Source organism: Nerophis ophidion, linkage group LG18, assembly GCF_033978795.1.
Source record: "Nerophis ophidion isolate RoL-2023_Sa linkage group LG18, RoL_Noph_v1.0, whole genome shotgun sequence".
Taxonomy (NCBI): domain Eukaryota; kingdom Metazoa; phylum Chordata; class Actinopteri; order Syngnathiformes; family Syngnathidae; genus Nerophis; species Nerophis ophidion.
The window spans coordinates 48,855,999-48,865,917 of record NC_084628.1 but is presented as its reverse complement, the minus strand read 5'-3'; the positions used below and the strand labels follow the sequence as shown (position 1 = coordinate 48,865,917).

The 9,919-nt window shown below is 37.9% G+C and overlaps 2 long non-coding RNA genes across 2 annotated transcripts; one reads left to right on the top strand and one right to left on the bottom strand.

The window, feature by feature from the left end:
* Positions 1–232: 232 nt before the first annotated feature.
* LOC133537406 (uncharacterized) lies at positions 233–1,594 on the top strand. The gene is made up of 2 exons (XR_009802696.1): positions 233–495; positions 1,329–1,594. It is a non-coding gene; the product is annotated as an uncharacterized LOC133537406 (long non-coding RNA).
* Positions 1,595–7,360: 5,766 nt separating this feature from the next.
* Positions 7,361–9,618, bottom strand: LOC133537405 (uncharacterized). Its single transcript, XR_009802695.1, has 2 exons — positions 9,367–9,618; positions 7,361–8,533 (listed from the first exon to the last, which is right to left on the bottom strand). It is a non-coding gene; the product is annotated as an uncharacterized LOC133537405 (long non-coding RNA).
* Positions 9,619–9,919: the final 301 nt, after the last annotated feature.

Sequence of the window (9,919 nt, the reverse complement as noted above, 5' to 3'; positions counted from 1 at the left end):
GCACGCACACACGCACGCACGCACGCACGCACACACACATACACACACACACGCACACACACACACACACACACACACACACACACCATTACCTCTGCTTTACCATGTTATTAGACATTGGTTTAACTCCATTTAAGCATTTAAACGTTAAAAGCATTGCACTTGTACGACGTTGTAATACTTTTTTTTTTACCAGCCTTTTGTTTTATAGAGGATTTGCCGTAAGATCCTAACGCGATCGTTTTAACACAATCGCAGTCTGGTGAGTCAAATGATTCTCATTTTACAAGAAAAAAAACATGCGGTATACAATACATATATACATATATTTACTTACATCTCCGGCTCGCTCGTCTCCCTTAAAGCTGGCGGGTCCGTCAACGGCCGTTCCAGGCAGAGGAGAAGGCTTGATTGTGCCAAAGACTCCAGACATCGAATCCTTGCTCCGAGGGGAAATCATCGAAAACGACGGTGAATGTCCGACAGGCACCCGCTGTAAGTTTTTCTCGTTTTCTGTAAGCTTTTTAAGATTCTCAGGAGCTTTAAAGAGCTCCTCTCACTCTAATGTCTTTCGCTCAAATGAATTTCGCGCCTAAGGGGAATGGGCGGGGACTGATTCCGGAGGTGGGCGGTTGTTTCCGCCAAGCAACCTTCTGGTTGAAATGGAGTGTGGATCAAGATGGATCCCTACTCTATATTCTTTTATTTAACCCAATGTTTTTTAAATACGTGTATAATGCTTTATATCCTATGTGTTGTGAATTCCATCCTACAATATCTTCCAAGGAACCCAAAGAAATGTTACCACACCTCCCGCTTTATTTATTCTATAGATTACCTGAACTATTTCATAAACTAAATCTTGTCTTGTTTCTGATGCTATGTTTTTTTATGCTCATCAATGCACTGTTGGACTGCGAGCACACAACTACTTTCCTTGCTTTGTTTTCCTCTATCCAGTTAACTGCCATATAAATTGCTACCAATTCCCCCGTAAAAACAGATAGTTTATCACTGATTATTTTATTTAATACTATGTTTCCTTGTGGGATAACTGCTACAGCTCTTACCTTTTTTTTTTTTTTTATATAGTTTTTGATGCATCCGTATATATCATATCTCAATCCATTTTTCTATCCGGTAACTATTTAAATTTCTATTCTTTAGTAATTGCATGTTTTCTTTTGGGTTATCAAACATCCACGGTGGTATTGCAGGCATTGGTACTGTAGGACTAACTTTAATATTGTCAATTTTAACTTTATTACATATGTCTCCTATAATCCACCCAAATCTATTCTTTTTTTGTTTTCTCTTTTTCTTGGCAGATTGGTAACACTGGACAAGTCGGATATCCTTGCTTGGATCCTTTTAAAGTTGCCCGATAAACTGCTGAGAGTTGATCTCTCCTCTTGTCCAAAGGTTTTTCGTTCATTTTTACTTGTAATACTGGCACTAGGGTTGATGTAGTAGCTCCACAACATAACCTTAAAGCCTGTGACTGGATCCGGTCTATTTTCCCAAGTCATGTTTTTGAAGCAGATTGGTAAATAATGCATCCGTAATCAATAACAGATGGAATTAAAGTTATAAATATATACATGTATTGTTTTCAACGTTAACCTATCAGCCCCCCAATCATTACCCCTCAAAGACCTCATTATATTTAACACCTTTTTACTTTTTCCCCTATTTTTTTATTTTCCGGAAGGAACACTCCTGAAGGAATAAATAAAGTACTATCTAATCTAATCTAATCAATTCTATTTTGCTGATGTGGGTTGACTAGTTCATATTTTTATCAAACCATATTCCTAAATATTTAAATACTTGTACCTCTTCTATATTTTCACCTTAGAGTTTTTATTTGGAGCTTGTTTGGTACTTTTGTCTTTGTAAAATGTATGACTTTTGTCTTTCCAACAGAGAATCTTAAACCTCAAGCCGTTCCCCAGTCTTGAACATTATTTACCACTTTGTTAGTTTTTTGATTATTTCTTTTGACTCTAAATAATATACTAGTCTTTCATTAATCTTTTTTTTTTTTCCATTACTTTTCCCCAAATTTATAATTTCCTGCCTCTTCCGGGTCTTACCCTGACTTGCATATTGGAATTGTTACCGCTAATTTTCCCCTCTGCCGGTCATTCTCCTTCTTCATATATCCTGTCATATCATTTCAAGACCACTTCTTTGACGATGCCACCTAAGTTTTTGATCATTTGATAACCCGCTAGGTCTTTCCCCGGTGACGTATTTTTAACCTTTTTCAAAATTCGAACCATTTCATTCAAAGAAAATGTCATATCCATAGTGTTGGTAAAGCTATTAACGTTGTCTTCCATCATTTCCCCAATATTTAAACTCATTGTTTTTTCTCTCTTTTGTTTTTCCACATTTCTCAAATTATCATTACTGTGCACTTCAACAAATGTTTTTGCTAAAGGTTCTGCTGTTTCTTTACCCGTGACTACATCTTCTTTGATAAATGTGGCACATCATCCTCTTTACCCTTCATTCCTATCTTTACGAATCGTTATATATCCTTTTATTATAAAGTTTAATTTTGGCTTCAGCCCTGTTTCTTGAATACAAATTATACGTGGTTTAGTTTTCATATTTTTAATATATCCCTTTAATTCATGTTCGGTTGCTATCAAACTTCTGGCATTCCACCGGACCATTAACAGGGTGTTGGAATGTGGTAACATGACTCCGTCACGTCTACTCTCCGTAGTACAGCTTGCACCCGGTACCAAGATAGTTCTTTCAACAACTTTGATGCTGCTTTGACAATTATTTTGATCTTCTCAGTCTTATTTTTACTTTCATTTTGTATCAAAGCTGAGTTGTGCTCTCTGGTTTATTTTGCAAATGAACCGACAGAACATGATCATGTACAAGACTCGCCTACCCACAATGCACTGCAACCCAACGCTCCTGGTCGGATGTTTTTTTCGGGGTTCATGGAGAGATGCGGTAAAGAGTGGTAGCCAAGACACACGGTCACACACGGTCACACACGGTCACACACGGTCACACTCGGCAATTATTTTGACCTGGGGAGCAGATATAGAGGAAAAAATGTGTCTGGGGGGCCGGGATATCTGATTTTCAGGTACAAAAAACTTCACAATGACACAAAATAAACACAACAGTTAAACCTCACACTAAAAACAAGACATTGACTTGTACGTTCAAAAGACAGAATAGAACAAGTCAAGACCTGCAATGCCATCTACAAAATGTTATGTAAATGTTAGTCATTACACACGCGGCTATGGTTTTGATGTATTTGTTGCAGACATGTTTACGTCAAGTAACATCACATGGTTCCATTTGCACCTTTCAACAAATCTGAAAAGGAATATTAAGAAGTAAAACTTATATTTAATCCTACCTCTTCTCCGAGCACACGGTGACCGTACATACGGGTCGAAAAATGTTGACCTAATTCAGCATTTCTCAAAGTGTGGGGAATAGAGACATGACAGGTGGGGCTCGAGGAAAGGGAGGAAATTTTTTATTTTTGATTTTTTTTTTACTATGCTTTCATTTTCTATACACACTGTAAATCACTTTGGGATTCTGTCTGTGAAATCCGCCGTATAAATAAATGTAAATTACTTATTTTTCCTGTAGGCTTTAAATTTCTCGGCAGGAGCGAAAGTTTGACAGACATAGCAACAGTAACTTTTGCAGGCAGGTCTAAGAGGAACAAACTTTCGCGCGGATGGGTAGCAGGCTAATGTGCGAACCACAATTACACAAAATGGATACATTTGCAACTCGCACCTCAAAGGTCTGCGGAGAAACAAAAATATGACGGGTCTAATCAACCAAAAAGTCAACCTAAAAGAAAATATGGCGAAGGGTATCTTGCTCTTGGATTCACGGCAGCGGAGGTGGGGGCAGAGGAGAGACCCCTGTGTGTTCTTTGTCTAAAACGGCTAGCAGCAGACAGCCTGAGACCCAACAAAGCAAAGAGACAACTCGAGACCACACATGATGTCCAATAAATTGTTTTGTTGGGGCGATGGGGGTAGGTGGGCCTTGAGTCTAAAGTGGTGATGACAGAAAAAAAAAAGTTTGAGAAGCCCTGACCTAATTGTACGGATCTCACTTTAAACGGCAAACCGATCATTTAAATGTTTTCACTTTGAATATGAAACGAGGAGTAAAATGTACAATATTATCAATTATTTCACAAGGACATGTTTTAAGGATATTGTACAGTATAATTAAATCTAAAATGAATGTGATCACTTTCAGGATCATTTTATTTTTAGCCAGTAAACAACTGTTATGTACTTTTGAATCGGGTTTTCAAAAAAAAAGAAAAAGGGAGGGACAATCAAGGATCAACAATGGCACGACTTTCACTAGCTTGCGTGAGGTCAAAAGACAAGAGATTTTAGACCAATGCTGCTTTGGATCTGTTCCTGCTAAACTAGTAAGCGACTTTCAATGCTCAAATCAGAATAATAATACTAATTTTAGCTACTGGAAATTTGTGTGGTAGCAATAAATACCCACCAGCGCGATACTTTGCAGTTCCACACTGACCAACCACGCAACAAACTCAAAAGAACTGTACAAGGAAAAAACAATGCAGTGACTTCAAACTGCAAATATAAGGTTTGAGTAAAATATGTAGGTTGGTGTGAATGTTGTCCGTCTATCTATGTTGACCCTGCAATGAGGGGGCGACTTGTCCAGGGTGTACACCTCCTTCCACCCGATTGTAGCTGAGATAGGCGCCAGCGACCCCCACGTCCCCAAAAGGGAATAAGTGGTAGAAAACTGTGGAAAGTTCAGTAATACAGAATCATTGTGGCATTATCGTGTCAGTTGGACGCTATATGCGCTAGTCCTCATGGTAAATGTGGTTTTCCTTTTGGGAAAACGCCATCGCTTTGGTTCACAGGTGCGGCCAATTAAAACCAAAACTGAAAATTCTTAAGTGGGGCTTTAAGTAGAGTTTATAAATCTTGTATCTGTGCCACATATAGCCTTATTTCAGTGTCAACAGTCTCCAGCTTACTTGCTACACATGTTTTGGCTCTGCCCATCCCTGTGCAGTTATTGGACCGACATTTTTAATACTTTGTCTCTTGTTGTAATTACCTACTAGGCCTTCTTTGCCTTTATTTGTTGTTGTATCTTTATGTTAGCAATTGGGACTTTTTGAATGAAATTGTCTGTGGCTCCATGTTAACGAAGTTGCCTGTACTATTTGACTGATGCATTTTATTGATTGATTTATCATTTTTCTTTCTTTTTCGTTTTGTCTCCTCAGAAAAAAAATTTGGTAACTTTGTTTGTTTTATAACTTGTGCCAGGATAGCAGTAATTGCACAAAGGCATTCTTCTTCTTTTAGTTTTCTGACAGCACGTAGGCGTTCGCATCAACTTTCGTCTTTTTAACAAATGGGTAAAGGGGGAATGATGTATGCCGTAAAACTAGTTGGCACATTTAATATTTAATAATAATGAATATTGTAAAATTCTATAATTTTTGTTATTTAAAGGGGAAAACCCGATTCAAAAGTACATAACAGTTGTTTACGGGCTAAAAATAAAATGATCCTGAAAGTGATCACATTCATTTTAGATTTAATTATACTGTACAATATCCTTAAAACATGTCCTTGTGAAATAATTGATAATATTGTACATTTTACTCCTCGTTTCATATTCAAAGTGAAAACATTTAAATGATCGGTTTGCCGTTTAAAGTGAGATCCGTACAATTAGGTCAGGGCTTCTCAAACTTTTTTTTTTCTGTCATCACCACTTTAGACTCAAGGCCCACCTACCCCCATCGCCCCAACAAAACAATTTATTGGACATCATGTGTGGTCTCGAGTTGTCTCTTTGCTTTGTTGGGTCTCAGGCTGTCTGCTGCTAGCCGTTTTAGACAAAGAACACACAGGGGTCTCTCCTCTGCCCCCACCTCCGCTGCCGTGAATCCAAGAGCAAGATACCCTTCGCCATATTTTCTTTTAGGTTGACTTTTTGGTTGATTAGACCCGTCATATTTTTGTTTCTCCGCAGACCTTTGAGGTGCGAGTTGCAAATGTATCCATTTTGTGTAATTGTGGTTCGCACATTAGCCTGCTACCCATCCGCGCGAAAGTTTGTTCCTCTTAGACCTGCCTGCAAAAGTTACTGTTGCTATGTCTGTCAAACTTTCGCTCCTGCCGAGAAATTTAAAGCCTACAGGAAAAATAAGTAATTTACATTTATTTATACGGCGGATTTCACAGACAGAATCCCAAAGTGATTTACAGTGTGTATAGAAAATGAAAGCATAGTAAAAAAAAAATCAAAAATAAAAAATTTCCTCCCTTTCCTCGAGCCCCACCTGTCATGTCTCTATTCCCCACACTTTGAGAAATGCTGAATTAGGTCAACATTTTTCGACCCGTATGTACGGTCACCGTGTGCTCGGAGAAGAGGTAGGATTAAATATAAGTTTTACTTCTTAATATTCCTTTTCAGATTTGTTGAAAGGTGCAAATGGAACCATGTGATGTTACTTGACGTAAACATGTCTGCAACAAATACATCAAAACCATAGCCGCGTGTGTAATGACTAACATTTACATAACATTTTGTAGATGGCATTGCAGGTCTTGACTTGTTCTATTCTGTCTTTTGAACGTACAAGTCAATGTCTTGTTTTTAGTGTGAGGTTTAACTGTTGTGTTTATTTTGTGTCATTGTGAAGTTTTTTGTACCTGAAAATCAGATATCCCGGCCCCCCAGACACATTTTTTCCTCTATATCTGCTCCCCAGGTCAAAATAATTGCCGAGTGTGACCGTGTGTGACCGTGTGTGACCGTGTGTGACCGTGTGTCTTGGCTACCACTCTTTACCGCATCTCTCCATGAACCCCGAAAAAAACATCCGACCAGGAGCGTTGGGTTGCAGTGCATTGTGGGTAGGCGAGTCTTGTACATGATCATGTTCTGTCGGTTCATTTGCAAAATAAACCAGAGAGCACAACTCAGCTTTGATACAAAATGAAAGTAAAAATAAGACTGAGAAGATCAAAATAATTGTCAAAGCAGCATCAAAGTTGTTGAAAGAACTATCTTGGTACCGGGTGCAAGCTGTACTACGGAGAGTAGACGTGACGGAGTCATGTTACCACATTCCAACACCCTGTTAATGGTCCGGTGGAATGCCAGAAGTTTGATAGCAACCGAACATGAATTAAAGGGATATATTAAAAATATGAAAACTAAACCACGTATAATTTGTATTCAAGAAACAGGGCTGAAGCCAAAATTAAACTTTATAATAAAAGGATATATAACGATTCGTAAAGATAGGAATGAAGGGTAAAGAGGATGATGTGCCACATTTATCAAAGAAGATGTAGTCACGGGTAAAGAAACAGCAGAACCTTTAGCAAAAACATTTGTTGAAGTGCACAGTAATGATAATTTGAGAAATGTGGAAAAACAAAAGAGAGAAAAAACAATGAGTTTAAATATTGGGGAAATGATGGAAGACAACGTTAATAGCTTTACCAACACTATGGATATGACATTTTCTTTGAATGAAATGGTTCGAATTTTGAAAAAGGTTAAAAATACGTCACCGGGGAAAGACCTAGCGGGTTATCAAATGATCAAAAACTTAGGTGGCATCGTCAAAGAAGTGGTCTTGAAATGATATGACAGGATATATGAAGAAGGAGAATGACCGGCAGAGGGGAAAATTAGCGGTAACAATTCCAATATGCAAGTCAGGGTAAGACCCGGAAGAGGCAGGAAATTATAAATTTGGGGAAAAGTAATGGAAAAAAAAAAAAGATTAATGAAAGACTAGTATATTATTTAGAGTCAAAAGAAATAATCAAAAAACTAACAAAGTGGTAAATAATGTTCAAGACTGGGGAACGGCTTGAGGTTTAAGATTCTCTGTTGGAAAGACAAAAGTCATACATTTTACAAAGACAAAAGTACCAAACAAGCTCCAAATAAAAACTCTAAGGTGAAAATATAGAAGAGGTACAAGTATTTAAATATTTAGGAATATGGTTTGATAAAAATATGAACTAGTCAACCCACATCAGCAAAATAGAATTGATTAGATTAGATTAGATAGTACTTTATTTATTCCTTCAGGAGTGTTCCTTCCGGAAAATAAAAAAATAGGGGAAAAAGTAAAAAGGTGTTAAATATAATGAGGTCTTTGAGGGGTAATGATTGGGGGGCTGATAGGTTAACGTTGAAAACAATACATGTATATATTTATAACTTTAATTCCATCTGTTATTGATTACGGATGCATTATTTACCAATCTGCTTCAAAAACATGACTTGGGAAAATAGACCGGATCCAGTCACAGGCTTTAAGGTTATGTTGTGGAGCTACTACATCAACCCTAGTGCCAGTATTACAAGTAAAAATGAACGAAAAACCTTTGGACAAGAGGAGAGATCAACTCTCAGCAGTTTATCGGGCAACTTTAAAAGGATCCAAGCAAGGATATCCGACTTGTCCAGTGTTACCAATCTGCCAAGAAAAAGAGAAAACAAAAAAAGAATAGATTTGGGTGGATTATAGGAGACATATGTAATAAAGTTAAAATTGACAATATTAAAGTTAGTCCTACAGTACCAATGCCTGCAATACCACCGTGGATGTTTGATAACCCAAAAGAAAACATGCAATTACTAAAGAATAGAAATTTAAATAGTTACCGGATAGAAAAATGGATTGAGATATGATATATACGGATGCATCAAAAACTATATAAAAAAAAAAAAAAAGGTAAGAGCTGTAGCAGTTATCCCACAAGGAAACATAGTATTAAATAAAATAATCAGTGATAAACTATCTGTTTTTACGGGGGAATTGGTAGCAATTTATATGGCAGTTAACTGGATAGAGGAAAACAAAGCAAGGAAAGTAGTTGTGTGCTCGCAGTCCAACAGTGCATTGATGAGCATAAAAAAACATAGCATCAGAAACAAGACAAGATTTAGTTTATGAAATAGTTCAGGTAATCTATAGAATAAATAAAGCGGGAGGTGTGGTAACATTTCTTTGGGTTCCTTGGAAGATATTGTAGGATGGAATTCACAACACATAGGATATAAAGCATTATACACGTATTTAAAAAACATTGGGTTAAATAAAAGAATATAGAGTAGGGATCCATCTTGATCCACACTCCATTTCAACCAGAAGGTTGCTTGGCGGAAACAACCGCCCACCTCCGGAATCAGTCCCCGCCCATTCCCCTTAGGCGCGAAATTCATTTGAGCGAAAGACATTAGAGTGAGAGGAGCTCTTTAAAGCTCCTGAGAATCTTAAAAAGCTTACAGAAAACGAGAAAAACTTACAGCGGGTGCCTGTCGGACATTCACCGTCGTTTTCGATGATTTCCCCTCGGAGCAAGGATTCGATGTCTGGAGTCTTTGGCACAATCAAGCCTTCTCCTCTGCCTGGAACGGCCGTTGACGGACCCGCCAGCTTTAAGGGAGACGAGCGAGCCGGAGATGTAAGTAAATATATGTATATATGTATTGTATACCGCATGTTTTTTTTCTTGTAAAATGAGAATCATTTGACTCACCAGACTGCGATTGTGTTAAAACGATCGCGTTAGGATCTTACGGCAAATCCTCTATAAAACAAAAGGCTGGTAAAAAAAAAAGTATTACAACGTCGTACAAGTGCAATGCTTTTAACGTTTAAATGCTTAAATGGAGTTAAACCAATGTCTAATAACATGGTAAAGCAGAGGTAATGGTGTGTGTGTGTGTGTGTGTGTGTGTGTGTGTGCGTGTGTGTGTGTATGTGTGTGTGTGTGTGCGTGCGTGCGTGCGTGTGTGCGTGCGTGCGTGTCCTGTTGTTTCAGACGATCGTAAACATTTAAACTGTCAGATGGGTGGC